The 21,506-nt window shown below is 40.4% G+C and overlaps 1 long non-coding RNA gene across 1 annotated transcript; it reads left to right on the forward strand.

Annotated features, from left to right (window-relative positions):
• The first annotated feature begins 11,565 nt into the window (after positions 1-11,565).
• LOC141540403 (uncharacterized) lies at positions 11,566-21,402 on the forward strand. The gene is made up of 2 exons (XR_012481538.1): positions 11,566-11,845; positions 20,898-21,402. It is a non-coding gene; the product is annotated as an uncharacterized LOC141540403 (long non-coding RNA).
• The last annotated feature ends 104 nt before the right edge of the window (positions 21,403-21,506 follow it).

Here is a 21,506-nt window from a genome sequence, read left to right on the forward strand (position 1 = left end):
TCTGGTCTCAGACACTTAACACTTCCTAGCTGTGAGACCCTGGGCAAGTCACTTAACCCCAGTCTCAGGGGAAAAAAAAAAAAAAGAAGTCTCTATTACAGTCTAGGAACTGTGCTAGATATTAGGGTACAAAACCAGAAATGAAACCTTCTCTGCTTTCAAGGACCTAATTGGGGAAGGAAGTAGGACATAGAGACATGAAAATAAACATCAAATACATGCACATATATGTATACATATACATATATTATATATATATATGCATACACATATACAAAGATAAAGATTCTAGTGAGATTCCATGACTCAGAGGTGAAAAGAATTTTAAACACAGGGCACTGATTATTCAAAGACCTAGCGGTGGGAGATTGAAAGTCTTGAGTGAGCAAAAGCACACAGGCCAGCTAGAATACAATGATGTGTGAAAGGACACAGGACAGAATCAGGCTGAACAAGAAGCCTTTGTTGGATTCTGATAAATATTTGTTGACAGAAGGCCAACATTTATAAGATTATTGATTTTTTTTCAAGAGTGATTTTCTAGAGGCTCTGGAATATGAACCAACAAATAAAGGAAGAGAAGGAGATATGTCAACATTCAAAGCCTGGAGCTTGAGAACAGGCTTAGAATATATTTTAGGGAGAGGAAGTAGAGACAAAATTTAAAAGGAAATGGAAAGAAATGAATCAGTAGAGGAAGTGACCATAATGATTTGAACATCAACATCAGAGAACAGCATGTTACAACTTAAGCAATTTCTGGTGTCCAATGAGCTGTATCTTAATTAAGTATGGCTCCCAAAGCAGAGTGTGTGATCTTGTTGATGGGAACCTTTCTCTGTCAAAAGAAGGACAGTCTCAGGGGGTAGGAGGAGGACTGAACATGGTCAAGGTAGAGCAGTGTCCTGCTGAAAGTTTCTGGTATCAGTGTTAAGAAATCTGATAAGAAGAAATGAATTGATGGTGAGTTTTAAGGTCAAATGATCCATGGTGGGAAGCTGCTGGATAGAGAGTCCTTATTGAAGAGTTGAGATTATTAAAAGCTAAAAAGGCAAAGAATTTTTAAAAGCCCAAAAACCTAAAGAGGAGAGGCAAGATAATCATATACTAAAGACAATCAGAGGTCCATACCCCTGAAAGGGAGATAGATATATCCAATCTTTGATGCTTAGGACTTGCATGGCCTTGCATAAGTTGGCAGACCAATTTGGACTGCAGATTCCTTATATATGTAATGAAGCAGTTGGACTAGATGGCTCTGGGGTCCCTTCCAGATCTAGATCTATAGTCCTATGTGTGTTTTTCGGCAAGTATCTTCACTTCTCTGGGACTGTATTTGTAAATCAAGAGGACAGGACTAGATGGGGTTTCTTCTGGCATATAGCCTCACAGGAGCAAAGCAGTGTTCAAAAAAATGAATTTAAAAAGTCAGGAAGCGTGTGGAGATCATGAGACTTAAGGATTATATCTCAAAATAGAGAAGTGGAGGAAAATAAAATAATTATGTACACTGCTTTTCACTGACACTTTTTTTTTTTTTTACTAAATCTCTTAAACAATTTTAGGCCAGGCAAGATAGCCTCTGTCCTTCAGAAGTAGGTAGGGAGCAGAAGGGTGACAACCCTTAGTATGGTCATACTAGAGCCAAAAGACTTAGAGTAAGTTTAGGAGGAATATGGTGAGAAAAGGGCAGTTGAGTTATAACTCTAGAAAAAGAAACTCTGGGTCTTTATTTAAAGGAGCAAAGGAAGAAAAACAATAAAAGCCCTAAGATCATATTGTCACTGGCATCTAGGCTAACAATACTGGCAAAGACTCACACTGTTCCAACATCCATGTTAATCAGGGACCATAGATTTAGGTGTAGGAAAGACCTTAGAGATTTCAAAGTCCCCATTTTACAGATGAGGAAAACAGAAACTTATTAAGGTGAAGTGATTTTCTCAATGTCACAAGTAAGTGGGTAAGTTAGGATTCCATCACTCCAAATCCAGAAATATTTCTACTGTACCATGAAAACATTGTCAGGCAGAAATAGTAAATGTATTTTTTTCAGATCATGATGTAATAAGAATCATTTGCAATAAAAGGCCAGGGAAAATAGACCAAAAATTAAGTAGAAACAAAATAATCTTATCCTAAAGAATGAGTGGGTGAAACAACAAATCATAGACACAATCAATAATTTTATCCAAGACAATGAAAATAATGAATCAATATACCAAAATTTGTTGCAGCCAAAGTGGTAATAAGGGACAATTTTATATGTCTAGATGCTTACTTGAATAAAATAGAGAAAGAGAAGATCAATGAATTGGATTTGCAACTAAAAAAGATAGAAAAAGAACAAATTAAAATCCCCCAACTAAATATCAAATTTGAAATTCTGAAAATAAAAGGGAAGATTATTAAAATTGAAAGTAAAAAAATTATTTAATTAACAAATAAAACTAAGAGTTGGAAAAAAACAACAAAAGCAGACAAAATTTTAGTTAATTTGATTAGAAACAGGAAAGAAGAAAATCAAATTGTTAGTTTCAAAAATGAAAAGTGAGAATTTTCTAATAATGAAGAGAACATTAGAGCAATAATTAGAAGTTATCTTGCCCAACTTTATGCCAATATATTTGATAACCTAAGTAAAATGGAGGAATAACTATAGAAATATAGATTGCCCAGATTAACAAAAGAGAAAATAAATTACTTAAGTAGTCTCCTTTTAGAAAAAGAAATAAAACAATCTATTAATTAGCTCCTTAAGAAAAAATCTCCAAGGCCAGATGGATTTACATGTGAATTCTTTTTTTTTAATTAATTTTATACTTATAACATTTTTTTGACAGTACATATGCATAGGTAATTTTTTACAACATTATCCCTTGTACTCCCTTCTGTTCCAAATTTTTCCCCTCCTTCCCTCCACTTCCTTCCCTAGATGGCAGGCATTCCCATACATATTAAATATGTTATAGTATATGTTAGGTACAATATATATGTGCAGAACCGAATTTTGTTGTTGTTGTTGTTGCAAAGGAGGAATTGGATTCGGAAGATAAAAATAATCTGGGGAGAAAAACAAAAAATGCTAACAGTTTACACTCATTTCCCAGTGTTCCTTTTCTGGGTGTAGCTGATTCTGTCCATCATTGATCAATTGGAATTGGATTAGCTCTTTTCTATTACATGTGAATTCTATCAAAACATTTAAAGAACAGTTAATTCTAATACTATGCAAACTATGCTGATACCTAAACAAGATAGGGTGAAAACAGAGAAGGAGTACTATAGACCAATTTCCCTAATGAATATTGATGCAAAAACCTTAAATAAAATATTAGCAAAGAAATTACAGAAAGTCATCTGCAGGATAATACACCATGGAAGATTTATACCAGGAATGAAGGGCTGGTTCCATATTAGGAAAACTATTAGCACAATTGACTATATCAATAACCAAACTATCAAAAATCATGCGATTATCTCAATAGATGCAGAAAAAGCATTTGATAAAATCCAACACCAATTCCTATTAAAAACCACTAGAGAGTATAGGAATAAATGGAGTTGTCATTAAAATGATGAGCAGCATCTATTTAAAATCATCAGAAAGCATCATATGTAATGGGGATAAACTAGAACCATTCCCAATAAGATCAGGGGTGAAACAAGATTTTCCACTATCACCATTACTATTCAATATTGTATTAACTTTGGCAATAAGAGAAGAAAAAGAGATTCAAGGAATTAGGGTAGGTAATGAGGAAACCAGATTATCACTTTTTGCAGATGATATGATGGCATATGTAGAAAATCAACTAAAAACTACTAGAAACAATCCACAACTTTAGCAAAGTTGCAGGATACAAAATAAATCCATATAAATCATCAGCATTTTTATACATTACCAACAAAGTCCAACAATAAGAGATACAAAGAGAAATTTCATTTAAAATAATCATTGATAGTATAAAATATTTGGAAATCTATCTACCAAGGCAAAGTCAAGAACTATAAAACACTTTCCACACAAATAAAGTCAGATATAATCAATTGAAAAAATATCAAGTGTTATAGGTGGCCAAGTGAATATAATAAATATGACAATACTATCTAAATCAATCTACTTATTCAGTGCCATACTAATCAAACTCCCAAGAAATTATTTTACAGATCTAGAAAAATAATAACAGCGTTCATCTGGAAGAACAAAATTTTGGTCAAGAATTTCAAGAGAATTAATGAAAAAAATGCAAATAAAGGTGACCTAGATGTGCCAGACCTAAAACTATACTATAAAGCAGCAGCATTTAGTACTGGCTAAAGAAATACAGTAATTAATCAGTGGAATAGTTTAGGTTTACAGGACAAAATAATTAATGACTATAGCAATCTAGTATTTGACAAATCCAAAGACCCTAGCTTTTTGGATAAGATCTCACTATTCTACAAAAACTGCTGGGAAAATTGGAAACTAGTATGACAGAAACTAGGCATTGATCCACACCACACACTATATACCAAGATAAGATTGAAATGGGTTCATGATTTAGATGCAGTGATATTATAAGCAAATTAGAAGAACAAAGGATAGTTTATCTCTCAGATCTGTGGAGAAGGAAGGAATTTGTGGCCAAAGAAGAAATGGAATTTATTATTGAACACTAAATAAATAATTTTGATTTTATGTACTTAAAAATGTTTGTACAAACAAAAAGATTGTCAGTGGAGACCAGATAAGATAATGGAGTAGCAGAAAGAGGTATAGTCAATGTTTCCCACAACTACTTCAAAACAATTTAGATGATATGCTAGACCAAATCCTGATTGGGAAGTCCCACGGGAAAAATTATGGACTCATTTTTCTAGCTGAGGTTAGAATTGAGAGATAGATGAAGAGGTCTGTGAACACAAAGGTCAAGATCTTGTCAAAAGTCTTTGAGCATGGGGCAGCTAGGTGGCGCAGTGGATAGAGCACCAGCCCTGAATTCAGGAGGACCCAAGTTCAAATCTGGTCTCAGACACTTAACACTTCCTAGCTGTGTGACCCTGGGCAAGTCACTTAACCCCAGCCTTAGTGGGGGGAAAAGTCTTTGAACATAAGCACTTGTTTGTAGCAGTATGTCAAGGTAAGAATATATCTCATCTGGCAAAGAAGGAATTGATCTTAAGTAGGGAGAAGGAATAAATGCCAAGTGGGAGCTCTGACACTCATTACTCAAGGATGGGTCACAAATTCAGTGCTGCAGGGCCCTGTGCCTAATGGTTATCTATAGGGCAAAGAGCAGGCTTTAAGCTCTATGCTGAATATTGTCACAATCGGGATGCTCAAAGCACTAACCCAGAAGAGAATGACTTTAAAAGTCCTATAAAGGAAAGCCTCAAAGGAAAAACACAGCTAGGGCACAGGATAAGCTAGAATTTCTAGAAGAGATGAAGATTAAAAAAAGAGAGAAAGCCAATAATTTTATAAGTGAAATTAGAAAACTTAACCAAAAATGGAAAAGAAATAAGAGATATGGAAGAAAGAACTGGAAGGAGAATTAGTAGCTTCACACATGAGCTACAAAGCCTTATCTAAGCAACAGACTCCTTTAAAATTCAAATGGAATAAATATTAATTTAAGTACTATTTGGAATTCAAAATTTTAAAAGTCAAATGACTTTATAAAATTAAAAAAAATGTAAAGTGACTCATATAAAAAACAATGGATCTGGGAAGCAGATCAAGGAGAGAAAATAATGATTGTATTATTTAAATGTAATAATCAAAAAAAGAGAACATAATATTCATTATATTTCAAGACATTATAAAAGAACATTGAATCTATTAGAATTGGAAAGGTAAAAAATAGGGGGAAAAATCCTAGTCAAATATAGAAGGAAAAAAAGAAATTTGAATTCAAGTCCTGTGCTCTGGATGGTGCAGTGAATAGAGCACAGAACCTGAATTCAAATTTGATCTCAGACACTTAACACTTTCTAGCTGTGTGATCCTTGGCAAGTCTCTTCACACCTGAAGTTCTTCTGGCAATCCCCTTAATTCTGCAAAGCAATCATAAGAGGAAAAGATCATTTGAAAAATTTCGAAGTGTAAGGAACCTAAGATTTGGTATGAAAAGGATAGTGGGTCCCAGCATGGTCTAAACAAGAGCTTGGGGATGCTTCCCCTCCTCTTCACCTTGACTTACCTCAGATGAGCCAGGAAAGCGCTTTCACAAGGAATTGCTCATTGTCATGTAGGTTGTTAAATATCTGAACTTGAACCCAGTCTTCAAGAACTATGTTCTGGGTATTGTACTATGATGATAGGATGAACCCTCTAGTTTTTTCCTTTAATAGCTTCAGAGATTTGGAGCCTAAAGAGAGTGATGATCACTCATTGACATTTTTTTTTAATGGCATCACAGACACTTCCTCTCTGTGAGCCAATCAAGTTAGCCTCTGCTCCTTCATCTGAAAAATGAGAAAATTGACTTTGGAAATGTTTCTCTTCCAGTTCTAAAAAGGCACTGCCTAATTAAACAAGATCTCATCTTGCTTTCATGGCGCATTCCCCTTCCTTTGCCCCTTCTCCAAAGGAGCACTTTATAACTGCTCTTTTGTGCTTGCTTAAGCAATAAGAAGAGCATCCAAGGCTATAGAGTATCAGAGGATGTTCATTTGAGATTTTAAGATGTTATTATAGATTGCTAAAGGGCAGTGTTGTCATTGGATCTGGAAAACATTTTGAAACTTGGGTCCAGGCTATTTTTCCAGCCCACATTCTATATACCACATTCTAGCCATGCTGGCCCACTTCTGTTTCTCATTCACCACATTCTAGCTCTTGCTTCCCTTTTCCTCCTCAGACCATTCCTTATGTCTGGGATGCTGAACCATCTTAGTTCCATCTCATCCAATCCTGAGCTCCCTTCAAAGCCCAGCTTAGGAGCCACATCTTCCATCAGTCTTCCCCTGATCTCTCCTGCTCTATTTGTGAGAGCTCTCTTCTTTACCACTATCCTTTACATACATCATGGCCATGCTTTCTCTTGTTACTAGAACATAAGCTTGGGATGGTTTGACTGGGCATCTTGTAGGCCTAGTGTCACGGACAGGGCCTGGAACATGGTAGCTACTTAATAAAAATGCTTGTTGCTTGGAATTGGACAAATCCCAGTGGATCACCTCCTATGTACAAGCTATCTCAGAGGTGCCAAAAAAAAAAGAGGAAAAATGCTTTAAAAGCATCTGTAGGTAAGATATCTTCGGGTTTACTGGCTAGATTTCTTTCTTAAGGACCAGGCCTTAAATCAAAACTAATCTGATTCTAATTAGCCAAAAATAGGTCTTAGGCCAAGCCCCATGTGGTTATTATTTGGGTCCTGATTGATCCAGATTGAATATAAATAGCAGTCATTTCTGCTTTGGCTAGAAAACACGAGGATTTTTCCTTTTTTATTATTATCATTATTATATTATTATTCATTCATTTATTTACTTATATATTTTTGGACTAGGTGAAAAGAGATTATCTCAATTGCTACCTGCTTTAATCTCTGAATGAGTGCAGCTTCAGTCAAACTGAGACCCGCTGCAGACCATAGCTTAAAAAGGCCAAGGTCTCCCGTTTCTTACCGGGTCATGTCCAGTCTTCCTGATCTACATCCGGCCATTGGCTCAGATGGCACTGGAGGGGAAATCGAGGCAGCCCTCCCTCACTTAAATCACCTCCCCGATGCCATGGTTCACTTTGAGAATGAAGGACAAACCAAAAACACCAAGTTTTCTATACTCTAATTCAGATAACAGCCATACTCAACAGAATACTCGATCAGTAAATGTTTATTAAGCTTCAGTTGATTAAAGCACAGTGCAGGACACTGAGGATCCAAAGCCCCAAATCAATCTGCGCCTGCCCTCAAGGAGCTTTTATCCACAGAAGCCTCTTTTCCCTGCTCCCCAAGAGCTCCCTTGGTAATTTAAGGGAAGTTCCGTGTGGAAGACGTATCCCTGGCTATGCAATCCCCAGGGTCTTTTCCAGCTCTAATCCTGTGATCCTCATGCTCCCGTGTAGCCTCCAGAGACTTGCCCAATATTAAGGCTCTAGTTTCTTTACTTCTCACTTCTTGTCTCATTGAGTCATTAACTAAACCCTTTCGTATGCCCGAATGGGCCCATTAACCCACCAAGTACCAAGCCAGCGTTCACAGGAATTACTATCACGGGTTGTTGAGAGATGAAGACTGGGTCAGTTGGTGGGCGAGAAGCCAGAAGCAAAAGCTGGTTACCTTGGGAGACCGAAGCTTCCCGGGCCTTCTCACAGAAGGAGCCCTGAATCAGGTTGCAGTTAAGAGATTTTGGGGAAGATGGGCCCATTTATCTTTGCACTGTCTGTCTCCTTCTTCCGTGACTGAGGGGTTCCTTTATTGTAGTTGTTGAGTCATTTTAGTCACGCCTGAAGCTTCACGACCCCATTTGGGGTTATCTTGGCAAAGTTACTGGGGTGGTTGGCTGTTTTCCTCTTCCAGGTCATTGTACAGATGAGGAAACTGAGGGACCCAGGGTGAAGTGACTTGTCCAGGATCACCCAGCTACTATGTTGTTTGAGGATGGATTTGAACTCATGAAGAGGAGTCTTCCTAATTCCAAGTGCACCGTGCCATCTAACTGCCATCCGGGAGACCCCGATGACAGCAAGCGCCTTCAGATTTCCATCTCTCGAGTCAGTGCGATCTTGTTTGATCCTCATGGTAATCGGAGGTAGGCCCCGCGTGTGTCATTGCCCACAGACGAGGCTCACCCGGGGGCCCGGCCAGGGCCAAACGAGACTTGCACTTAGATCTCTTCCAACTCTCTGTGCAATGTGCTTTTGGTGACTTCCACAGGCTGATGCCAGTTTCTAAAAGAAAAGCTATGGTTCTGTCCCTGGAAAGAACGCTAGAGAAACCGAAGGCCCCAAGTTTAAACGATGGGCCCGATGCCAGTTAGCCTTGAACCTGGGTCCTGAACTTCTTCAAACACAGGCATTCTTTCCAACTGTTCCTGCTTTGTCTCTTCCATGGAGATATGGGGGACTCCAGCCTGCCATTTGAGAGGGAGGCAGGCTGAAGCCCAGGAAGCTTCATTTCCTAAGCAGGGAACAATGCCTCCCAAAGAGCCGTTGGTCAGGCCGGGCCCGGTTGCCAGGGGCTTGGGGTAAAGGCAGCCCTTCCACTTGAGTTGGGGATGTCCCACACAGATGAGACATACGCCAACGAGGAAGCATGCCAGCATAATTTCCAGCGGAATGAACTCCTTGTGTCTCTCTTCCGGTGCCTGAGAAACAAGAAGAGAAGAAAAACTTTTCCATGCACCTCTGCAGTCATGTGGATTTCCAAGGCTCAGCAGAAGCAGCGGGAGACTTTCTAGAGAGCCGTGAGTATAACGGTGTACATTTCCAAGAGTCAGCCATCATAATATGGGCCCTCCTCCGGCTCTCTCGAGTCTGAGCGGCCGCCGGGGCCGGAGGCCGGCCGTTCATTGGCGGGCACTCCTGACTTCTCCCCATGGGACCTGCTCATTCCCCCGGTCTCTCTCCCCATATTATACTACATCATAACAATAGGAGAGTTTAGGGCACAGTGGACAAAGCACTGACTCTGGAGTCAGAAAATCTGGATTCAAATCCCACCTCTGCTGATTGCTTCTTGTGTCCCGTTGGTCAGCCCAGCTCCTTTGTGAAACGGGGGGCTGGCCTGACTAATAATAACTGAGAGTCCTTTACAGATGTCCCCTGGGAGCCTTGGATGGCCCTTCCTGCTCAAGGTCTGTAGAGAAGAAAGCTTTAATCATATCCTACTGTGTGCCAGGCAGTAGGGGCACTAATCCAAAGGCAGAGAAGGCCCCTCGCCATAGAGGGGAGCCCCCAGAACAGCACATTGTGTTTACATGGCTCAGAAAGGCTTGGGTTCCCCTGCCCTGATTCCCTCATCCCCCTGTCCCCCTCCATTTGGCACAGAAGGAATGGTATTAGAGTGGGGGAGGAGGTTGGCAAGGTTCTGAGGCTGACCAACGGTAGAGTTGGCTGATCCAAGCCTGGGACTATAGAATGCAGCGGCAAACAGTCATAAAGGTCAGTTTAACTTCCATTGGACAAAACAGAAACTGAGGTGGAGGCGGGGAGGGGAGGTCACTGGCACATGCTCACACGGCCAATCAGTAACGGAGTCCAGGCCGAGCTGGGAGCCGAAGGGGGCTCTGGAGGCTGTCTGGGCTCATGCCCTTATTTTCCAGGCAGGAAAGCTGGGCAGGAGGTAGTTTCTGAATTGGAAACTGCAGATTTTAAGGGTTAGGGGTGGGGAGCCTTTCAGACATAGGGACCAAGGCAGGGGATGGAATTCATGGAATAGAAAGTTCCTGGAGGGCAGGAATCAGCCTGGAAAGGTCAGCAGCAAGCACAACATGGAGGGAGTTAAATGACAGGCAAAAGGGAGCCACTAAGGACTAATATCCCACTGGGATCCACTTAGGGTTGGTCCTGGGGGGAAACATTCTCATCATCTGGGAAGGACGCTCCAGTGGGGCTGGCTGCAAACGTGCACGTGGATCTCACGGCATCTTCACGTTGACAGGAACACCAGGCTCAGTTGCCACGTAACGTGCACGTGGGTCTCATGGCATCTTCACATTGACAGAAACGCCAGGCTCAGTTGCCACGTAGTCAGATGGCACTGCGGGCACAAAAGTGGTACAGGAGAGGGTGACATGGTCCAGCCGAGAGGGAGCATGCCGGTGGCCCAGCCGGATTCCCAGAACTTCAGAACTGGACCACATGGTGGCTCATGTAGCCTTGGGGGCAGGCCATCACACTGTTGTCACCAGTGTTATTCAGTCATCTTCAGTTGTGTCCAATTCTTCATGACTCCTTTGGGGTTTTCTTGGTAAAGATACTAGAGTGGCTTGCCATTTTCTTTTCCAGCCTATTTTACAGGCAAGGAAACCAAGGAAACCAGAGTGAGGGGATTGGCCCGAAGTCATACAGTTAGACAGAGTAAATTAGAAGGCTTTTGTGACATCAAACCATGTTGGTCCCCACATCATTTCCAACCTTCCTCCTAGTTCTGCTTTCTGGGGTTAAACAGAATAAGTTCAACCCCTCTTCCACGTGACAGACTTTCAAATACTTAAAGATGCTCCTCTTAAGTCTTCTCTTCTCCAGCATAAGCATCTTCAGTCCCTTCCCTTGGTCCTCAGAGGGCATGGACTCCAGTCCTTCTATCACCCCCAATCAGGTTTAAATATAGCTGAGGGAATATAGTTTTTGTTAAATCTAAACACAATACTTCTAGATGTGTTTTTCAGTGGTAAGGAGAGGAGAGAGGGAGACCAAAACAGATTTTTGTTCCTTGAAAAAAACAACAAAATTGACAGGAGTGACATGCATTAGTGAGTGACTGAACAGAACTAATTTCAGTTGAATGGATTTGCCCTCTTGTCTTTTGAGAGCTTCAGAATCTATCTGCAGAATCACATTAGTGAAAGAAGCAGCAGCGTTCTATCAAAAGAATGGAGAAGGTGCCTTTGTTTTGACGAACATTCTCGTTTGTGATGAGGTTCTGAAAACCCCTCATCAGCTCTGTGTAACTCTAGTTCTCTGTCATTATTAGAATAAAATTGGCTTAGCTAAAGTGGCCCAAATCCCAGGGTAAGTATGAGCTGGAGAAGCCTTAATGTTGGTCATCGGAAAGGAACCGGGATTCTTTGGAAATGAAAGTTGCCTTCCTCCATCCTCTCATCAGTGAAGATTTGTCACTCCAATTGGGTTTATGGATGTCCTCCTACAAGGAGCTCTCGGATCCCCTAATGCAAGTTCCAAATTATAGAGGTGAGGAAATCGATGTCTGTAAACGAAGTTCACATAGCTGATGAGTAGCAGAACTGAGATTAGAATCCAGGTCTCCTGTCCCTGCACTACAGCATTTCAGTCACAATCCAGGCAGTGAAGGAGGCTTCAGTCATGCTGTAGCCATCCTTGTAAGGGCCCTTTAAATGGGCGGACACAGTGCAATGGGAGATTGGGGCCTGGAAGTAATTTGTGGATATTAGGACTGCCTTGTAGGTGGGATCTTGGCCACATTGAGATAGCTTCATAATGGGTGACTCTCTCGATGGTTGGCTGTGTGTGTGACCTCACAGGCCCTTTATAAGCCCACTGTAGGCAGCAGTCACTCTCTTTAACCTGGCGCTCTTTAACCTGGCTCCCTAACCTGGGTGGCCAAGCCGAGATGGATAGCCAAAAGAGGTAAGGATTTCGGTAGTGAACACGCGTGTCTTCTGACCAGGTGTTCACTCGGGAACCAACAAATCAGGGCATCAGTCAGGGCATTATGTGAGTAGGTATAATAAAGGCTTTTAAGATTACACGTGGCTGTTCTTGAGTGTGCTACTGGTTATTAAACTATAGATTCAAGAGATCATGGCCAGAAACCTTTGAAGGCCTCAGAGGAGGCGAGCTGGGGAGAGTTGACACTGCAAAGGTCAGTGGTCAAAGGTACTCTGTTGGGCCTAGGACAGATTGGTAATTGTAACTGCCAGGAGGGCATGTTACAGATCTCCTCCTACAAGGAGCTCTCAGATCCCCTAATGCAAGTTCCAGATTATAGAGGTGAGGAAATAGATGTCTGTAAATGAAGTTCACATAGCTGATGAGTAGCAGAACTGAGATTAGAATCCAGGTCTCCTGTCCCTGCCCTACAGCATTTCAGTCACAATCCAGGCAGTGAAGGAGGCTTCAGTCATGCTGTAACCATCTTTGATCTCGGAACTTTTTGAGTGGGGACACCTTAGACTGATGCCTTCTCTGGTCTCCTTGGTTCTAGTCTCTTCATTCTTCACACATGCCCATGGGTCATTTCTAGAACATAAGTCTGGCTCTGCTTGGAACTCCAGACTCTTATAAACATAGCTATAACCTATATTTCTAGATTCACCCTCTCTTCCATGTAGCCTATGTTCCATACAAACTGGTTGACTTGCCATGCTCAAGAAGTGGAATCCAATTCCCCACTTAGAAGGGGATGTCCCCCATCCTTGGAATGTTCTTCCTTCTTACATATTTCCTTGCAAGGCTTAGCTCAAGGGCTATTTCCTATACGGGGCCATTCCTGACCTTCTCCCCTTACATTTTTACCACTAACCTCCATCATTCATTATAGGTTCTTTTGAATATATTTTCTATTTTTATATTTAAGTACATCTAAGTACTGCCTCCCCCTCCCCCCAGGAGAATGTTAATTAAGCTCTTTGAGGGCAGGCAACATTTCCCCCCTCAACTCCTATCACAGTACCTGGGGCTGTGGCTTTCTAAAAGTATATTGAATTTGACATTTATCTCCTGTGTGATTTTGGATGAATCGGTTCCTCATCTGTAAAATGAGGGGGTTTGATCCAATATGCTTTAAAGACCCTTCCAATGCTGAATCACTCATCCTATGAATTGAGTTTTAGATGTGGAAATGGAGACCTAGAGAGTACTTGGGACTTACTTGGGTTTATCGTGAATTGTGTAAGCTCATTTTCTTTACCCCTATGAGGGATAATAAAGTTAGAGTATATTTTACCAAGGGAGAGAGTGAGGGTGTGTTCAGGTGAAGACTGGATGATTGCTTCCTGGGCAGGCTAGAGTGGGCTTTCCTCTGTTTGGACTAAAATCCCTTCTGGGTCGTAGACTGTGGTTCTGATGCAGTTAGAAGGCACACTGGATGGAGTGCTGGGTCTGCAGTTCGGAGGACCTGAATTCTAATTCAGCCCCAGGCACTAACATCAATTTCCTCAGTATAAAAAAATTCTCACTCCTAGAGTGATTGTGAGGATGAAATGAGAGAACATTTATAAATGTTCAGGAATCTTAGAACACCATATAAAGCCTCATTATTATCATAATGATGATGATGATGATGGACTAATGAACCTGAAATAGAAGGTAGAAAATGCAAAGCAACATTTTCCTTAGATGTCCTTCCCATCTTCTCAATTAGGTTATTACTCTTGTTTGACAGTGGAAGAAACTGAGCCCCAAAGAGATACAACTGAATTGCTCAAGGTCACCGAGATAGTCTTTCCCCAGTAACTGTGCACCACCCACTGTACCACACTGGCACCCTGGCAACGCAGGGAAATTGATGGCTGTCCCCAAAACAATTTTAATCCTGGAAAATACCAGCAGCAGAAAATATAAAAGAAAGCTTTGTTTAATTGAAAGACATGAATATTCATACACCAAGCTCTGAAATATTTTTGAGGTGGTTTCTAGGTGAGATGAAATGCTTATTAGTTTTTCTCCCTCCAAAGTGATTTTCTCCTCCCCGAAAACCAGCTTGTGATTAAGTTATTAAGATGGTTTAGTCAATGACTAGATACAAAGCTTAATCCTTCTTTCAGCCATCCTTACCCAGACCTCCATTCTGATTTTAAGCTTTGCTCAGATTTAGGGGGGGGCAGAAAAGACCTAAGTCAGTCTTTTCAGGGGCTGCTTGCTGAATTCCACATCCTGGGACTGTACTTTAAGGCGAGCTCTCCTTAACATAATATAAAGCACCTACTATGCACTTGGGAAACCCAGAAATTATCAGCCTTCAATGAGCTAACATTTGATTGGAAGAAATTACATGTATACATATAGGGAAATGCACAATAAGCTTATATAGTGTGTGCACATATATGTATATATATAAATACACACATACATGTGTGTATATGTCCTCATATTATATATATTTATGTATAGACATTTATGTGTATATATTTATATTTATGTATATGTAGGTATATATTTATATGTATATTTGTATATATATTATATGTTTATATATACATGTATATGTTTATATATACATACATTTATGTACATATAAACATAGCATATAAACATTAAAATATATGTATTCTTTATGTATGTATACACAGACACTAATTTGAAGACGCATGAGACACTGAATAATGGTCTGTGTTTATTGTTTAAACTTTGGGCCATTAATTTATTTTCTTTTTAAAAATTAGAATTACTGTTTCAATTTGTACTCATAACTCTGCCTAGCTTTAACTCTATGGGTCAAGAGGCTCTTTCCAGAATAAGCTCGTCCCTTGTGAGCTGATCACCATGCTGCTCACTCCAGCCTTCCACAAGCCTGTCCATAATAAGGATACCTACAGATCGGGGCCATAAAGGGAAGGCCCAGATTTTGAATTTTGAATGATAAGTGCAGGGGGAAGAAGAGGCGGGGAGATTTCTGTTCCTGAGGTCATTGACACGGTTGCCACATTAGGATGCACGTATAGCCCGGTGGAAAGGACACTGGCTACCCAGTAAAGAGACCTGCCTCTTCCTCTGCTTTTTTCAGGGTCCGGACCGAGAAACCCCCTGTCCTCCAAGTCTCTTCTAGCTCACATTTCTCTTTTCCCTTCATCACACCTTGACTGTAGGGACGTTGGTGTAGATGGCGTGTTCTGCCCCCTCTCTCATCCAGCCCACATTTCTTGAGGGAAAGATCTTTTTGTCTTTGACTGTGTATCCTTACCACCTGGCACCAGTGCTTAATACATGTTCATTAAGCCGAATTATGAAGAATAATGATGACAAGCTTGGGCAGGAGCAGCTCCAAGGAAACTCCCTCATTCTTTCAGGAGCCGGTGACCGGTTCAGATCTGTTTTCAGCCACTCGCCTCCAAGAGCTGGGGTGTCATATTGCCAGAGGTTATACCAAGGACCAAGCGCATATTGGGTGAGTGCCCGGGAACCAGAGTTGGCAGATGGCAGCCCTTTATCTGCCCGGAACAGCCAAGGAGTCGCTACACATGTGTGGGGCTGACATGAAGCATCCTGGCAGGTTTGCCTCAGCACCATAAATAATTCCAACGCTGGACCTGGAGCAGAACCCCATGAAAGCCATCCCATGGGTCAGGTGGGAACGAGACTGTACAGCATGGGGGAGCTTGTGTCTTCGCACTGTCTGCCCCAGGAACTGGGCACTGGCATTGGCAGACTTATTCATCAAGCATCCCACTCCTGAGCAGTTGGTGCCTTGTAATGGCATCAAGCCTGTTCTTTCAGAAGCAATTACAAGGGAAGCACCAGACTTGCTAGATTGACAGGGAGACCCAAAAGTCACAGTGCAATTGCACTCAGACTTTTGGGACAGCCTATGTTTCTCTTATTTGTAAGACAATAGATTTGGAACTAACAGGTTGCTTAGAGGTCTGTTAGTTCAACGTCTTAAATTTACAAACAAGGAGACTGACATCCAGATGAGTCAGACAATTCAGGTTAGTAGAGTTAGGATTTAAACCCAGATCCTTTGAACCTGAATCCATGACCCTACCAGGACCTGAGTACATAAACAATCCTGATTCCTTTATATTTCATAGAATTTTAAATTTTGAAGAGGCTTTAGATCTCATCTAAACACTTGTTTCATTCCATTTCCCATTTTATCAACAATTTATTTTAATAGATTGAGTTCACCTGCCCCATTTCTTCTTCTACTTTATTTACTCTGCTAATTTGGAGCAAAGGTAAGAAGCATTATGGTATAATGGCTAGGCAGTGAACATGAAGCAAGTAAGAATGGGGTTTGAATTGTGTCTCAGACACTTTTTTTAAAATTTTTTATTATATATATATTTTTTATAATATTATCCCTTGTATTCATTTTTCCAAATTATCCCCCCTTCCCTCTATTCCCTCCCCCCGATGACAGGCAATCCCATACATTTTACATGTGTTACAATATAGTCTAGGTACAATACATGTGTGTGAATATCATTTTCTTGTTGCACAATAAACATTAGAATCCGAAGGTACATGCAACCTGGGCAGACAGATATTAGTGCTAACAATTTTCATTCCCCTCCCAGTGTTTCTTCTCTGGGTGTAGCTACCTCTGTCCATCATTGATCAACTGGAAGTGAGTTGGATCTTCTTTATGTTGAAGATTTCCACTTCCATCAGAATACATCCTCATACAGTATTGTTGTTGAAGTGTACAGTGATCTTCTGGTTCTGCTCATTTCACTCAGCATCAGTTGATTTAACTCAGACACTTTTTACGATGTCATTTTGGGAAAGTCACAATCTCTCTGGGCTTCAGTTTCCTTACCTGTAAAATGAGACATTTGAACTCAATATTCTCTGTTTCTTTCTAACTCTAAATCCATGACCTTTGAGTTAATTCATTCAAGATAGAACTTCAGACAGCCAGTTGATTTGGAGATGGATCTGAGATCAGAAATCCTATTCCACCATTTCTTCTTTTTCTTTCTGTTGATTTTGATTCTTTAGGTGGTTTGAGTTCATCATGTCCTGCATTTTCTGGCTCTTTTCTCTGGAGAAATTATTTGGTTTATCCATGTATGGTGTTTCTGAGTCATCGACAAGCTTTTGAACTCTTTTGTTTCTTCCTTCAGAAATGCCATTTTCAAGATGTTTTTGAATCTTTTCCATTCTATCCATCTCCATTTAGAAGTGATCAAATTCAAGATAAATAATGACTTCATTTTGTGTATCTTGTCAAGTTCTTATCCATTCAACTCACCTCCATTCAACTTCACTAAAGTCACCTTCACTTGGCTACACAAGCTTTGACTGAAAAATGATATCCCCTTTCTAGAGCACTTTGCAAACCCTTTAAAGCACTATGCAAATGCTGGCTACTCTTATAGCAATTGATGTGCTCTTTAGAGAATTTCCCTGCTTGTTGCTCTATAATCATTGGCCTAAGATGTGTAGCTCATTCGTGATGGAACAAGACTTAAACTCAATTTTAATGGTAAGGATGTGTTTAGATCAGTTTGGCTGGAGTCATGCAATGGAAGTGAGAACCAGGGGCTCCCTCTCGGTTCAGACGCTATTGGATCTATCTTCCCCCACTTCTGGTATATCCTGGAAAGGCTGCTCTTCCACTTTGGGGAGTTATGACACATTGGATGAGAAAAGCAGAAAAGCAGACACTTTCAGTGACCTGGCTCAAAAGATTGAGGGTTTTTACCTCCTATCTACTCACATTTAATTGTGAGAGTCTGCTTGCTATGTTTAGAAAGGGCATGAGTGAATAAATGAGTATCAATTGACTACTTACTCTGAATTGGACTGACTGTACTGCTGGCATAGAACTCATGCATTACAAATTCATATGGCGGGCCTGTCTTTTCCTTAGAAAATGAGATCTTTCTTTCTCCTGCCCTTTGAGTAGTCATGGCAATATACAGTGGAAGCACAAGGTAATAGAAAATATATTCTTGCCTAGGAGAGCTTGAGACAGGAATCCCTTGATCTGATGATTCTCCCTGCCTTTTTTGCCTCCCTATTTCCTCTTCTTTGTATGGGTCAGTGACTAGAGATTCTGAGAAAGGAGAGATGAGTATTGGTGGTTATGTCATTAATAATCTTGAATTTCTGGGTTTCTGAGTTGAGGGATGGCAGCCCAGAAAATATTTGCTTTCTTTCATAGCATGCTTCTTGGAGATGAGAACAAGCCATAGGATAACCTCAAAGTTATGGTAAAGAACTAAAGCTGTGTGAAGGGTAAAAAGACGTGGTCCTTGCCAATCCTCCATGATGTTTCCTATGATGTATTCAGATGGTCCATGTCTGAAGTGAATGTAAATGAGCTATTCAAAAGTCTCACAAGAGGGTGGTTTGGGGGGAGTATAATAAATATAAGGTGATATTTTAATGTTTTAGGGAGATTTACTAAACACATAAAAGTTCCCTAGACCAAAAAGTTTACAAGTATAGGCCCTATCTTATTTATAATTTTTATGCCTAGGCTGCCTATATTTGTTCATCTATGAAGATGAGGCCTTTGTCTTAAGTAGTAGACAGAACAAAAAGCTGTCTCAAATCTTTTATGCATATTGAAGACTTTGTAAAAGAAGGACCTGTTGCCCACATTGGGGAGATCAAGATGTGAGTTTTACCTAAACTGTGAAATGCAGATTTCCCTTATATTTTACTTCATGGTGGGAGCAAATAGAGAGGAGGAAGGAAAAGAAGAGGGAGATGATAAAGAGAGGGAAAGAAAGAGAAGAGAGAGAGAGAGAGAGACAGACAGACAGACAGACAGAGACAGAGACAGAGAGACAGAGACAGAGACACAGAGAGAGAGACAGAGAGAGAGAGAGAGAAAGAGAGAGAGACAGAGAGAGAGACAGAGAGAGAGAGAGAGAGACAGAGAGAGAGAGAGAGAGAGAGAGAGAGAGAGAGAGAGAGAGAGAGAGAGAGAGAGAGAGAGAGAGAGAGAGAGAGAGACTTCTTGTTGAGAGTAGGATGTCTAGACCACAGGGTCCATGGCTAAAAGGCAATCCAGCAACTTGGGCACTGATGTTATATCTGATCCTTCCCACCTGAGCTCAGGTTCCCAGGCTTGGGGGAAGATTTCTAGGATGAATGTTTCATAAGTAGGCTAGAAGAAACAAATTTCTCAAGAGTTTTCAAATGTAGATGTTAAACAAAGAACATAGACACCAATTTTCCCGAAAGAAGATTTTTTTTTCAAAGACTAAGTATTCAGCCAGTGCAAAGGATCTGTGATTTTATAGATTCAAATATTTCCTATAATTTTGCAGATGGTGGTGATCAATGTCTCTCTAACCTGAGTGACTCATTTGTTTTCTCATGAGTTCACAAACCAGCGCTGGAGGACTTCCTCACTTCCTTTAGTCATCACAAGGGAACCAAATGGAGTTCTTGAGCTCCCCATAAGGGATCTACCATTCTTTTGATCATTTGACCAGCTCACCATATTCATTTCCTTTACAGCATTCTTTACTAAGGCTCTGGTCCTGGTTAGTAAAAGATTCCTCATACCCACTGTGCATCATTGCATTAACCCTTTGAGTGATTCTGATTTTCAGTTCTTCAGAGACAGTAGAGTTTCATAACTGTCAACCACACAGTAATAACAATAAAATGAACACACAAATCAATTTGTTATAAAGATATGTAGTTTGCCTATAAATGATCTCAAAACACTTGAAAGTATTGAAAGTGTCTAGGAATAGACACAAAACCTGTCCTTGATCAGTGCAGGCAAGTTTGGGGTGAGGAAACTTTTCTATCAGGGCAGATCAGTACTTGATGTGTGATTTAGTCTAGCCTAGGGGCAATGAAAGATTAAATAACCTGCCAAAATCACACACACAGTATGGAGCAAGGGCAAAATTTGAATGTGGATCTTCTTGATTCTGAGGCAATCTCTTTATCCACCACATAACACTGCTTCTGCCTGTATCTAATGCATTTTTGTAACCAGGACTCTCCCAGAATAACAATGACTAGTATATCATAAATTCATCCCTAGGACAGCTAGATTCAAAGTTGGGAAGAAACAAAGCTGGGTTTTTAATTCATTTTCAGAGGCTGTATGCTTGGACCCAAAGGGATTTATCTTTCTGCAGTGAGGTAATGGGATCATGCTTTCTGGAGTAATGGTTAAAAAAATCTCATTGTGTGGATTTGGAAAGCCCAGCTCATCTCTCTAGAGACTGGAAATGCTATGTAGGAATTGGGTTTAAGGTCACGTGTATTCCATTCAGCTCAGCCCAATTTAACTCAGACCTTTTGTTTTGCTCCTGAATTTCTTATTTCTAGGGATTGGGGTGGGGGTGGGGAGGGCAGGGTATGGCTATTTCAAGTCCTTTTCTCACTTTGGACCAGAGGTGATCATCCTGAGTTTTTGAAAACTGTGCCAGTTGAACACAATCTTCCCTTAGAGCAATCAGGAGAGGATTAAAGGACTAAAAGATGGAAGGGTTCTTTGGGCTATTTCTTCATTCCGATTCCCTCATTTAATAAATGAAAAACCTAAGACCTAGAAAGATAACTTGACTCAAATCACATAATAAGTAACAAATCTTTGAATTTAGGTTCTTTTATTCCCAAGCCAGCTCTCTCTAGAATATACTCTATTGCTGCTCAAGATGTAGCTGGATGAAGGAAGATGACTGTGCTATAGTAGCTGATGAAGTATTGAATTGGACCAGCTGAAGAAAAAAATGACATGGGCCAGAAGTCATACAGATCAGCTGGGAATCCGAGGAAAGAGAAAGCTACAGAAGCCATCTCATTTCCAGCTCTGGTTTACTGTGTTCTGTGAAGTACATAGTTAAACATGAACATATTGTCAAGCCATTTTCCCCATCCAAATGGACTTTTGAACCTAATATAGGTTCTTTTACTCACCTTTCTAAAACATCTTCTCATTGAGTAATTTATCATTTATTACAACCTGGTTATTGAGTCACTCCTTAGCTAGGATAAGGGTGAGAAGGACTTTTATACCTTGGGTAGAGAGATATTTTCAGTATCATATTAATGGACGCAATAAGCCCCCAGAGCAATGCCCAGGCATATGCAATTCAATAAAGAAGTTCAATAATATAATAACATAATTGTGCTCTGTTTAATTTATGATCCATTGTATTACTCAGGCCATATGCTTTAATTAAATTTTCTTCTCTACAAAATAGCTTTTTGGGGAGGGATGGAGCCA

Source organism: Sminthopsis crassicaudata, chromosome 4, assembly GCF_048593235.1.
Source record: "Sminthopsis crassicaudata isolate SCR6 chromosome 4, ASM4859323v1, whole genome shotgun sequence".
In the NCBI taxonomy this organism is placed as follows: Eukaryota; Metazoa; Chordata; class Mammalia; order Dasyuromorphia; family Dasyuridae; genus Sminthopsis; species Sminthopsis crassicaudata.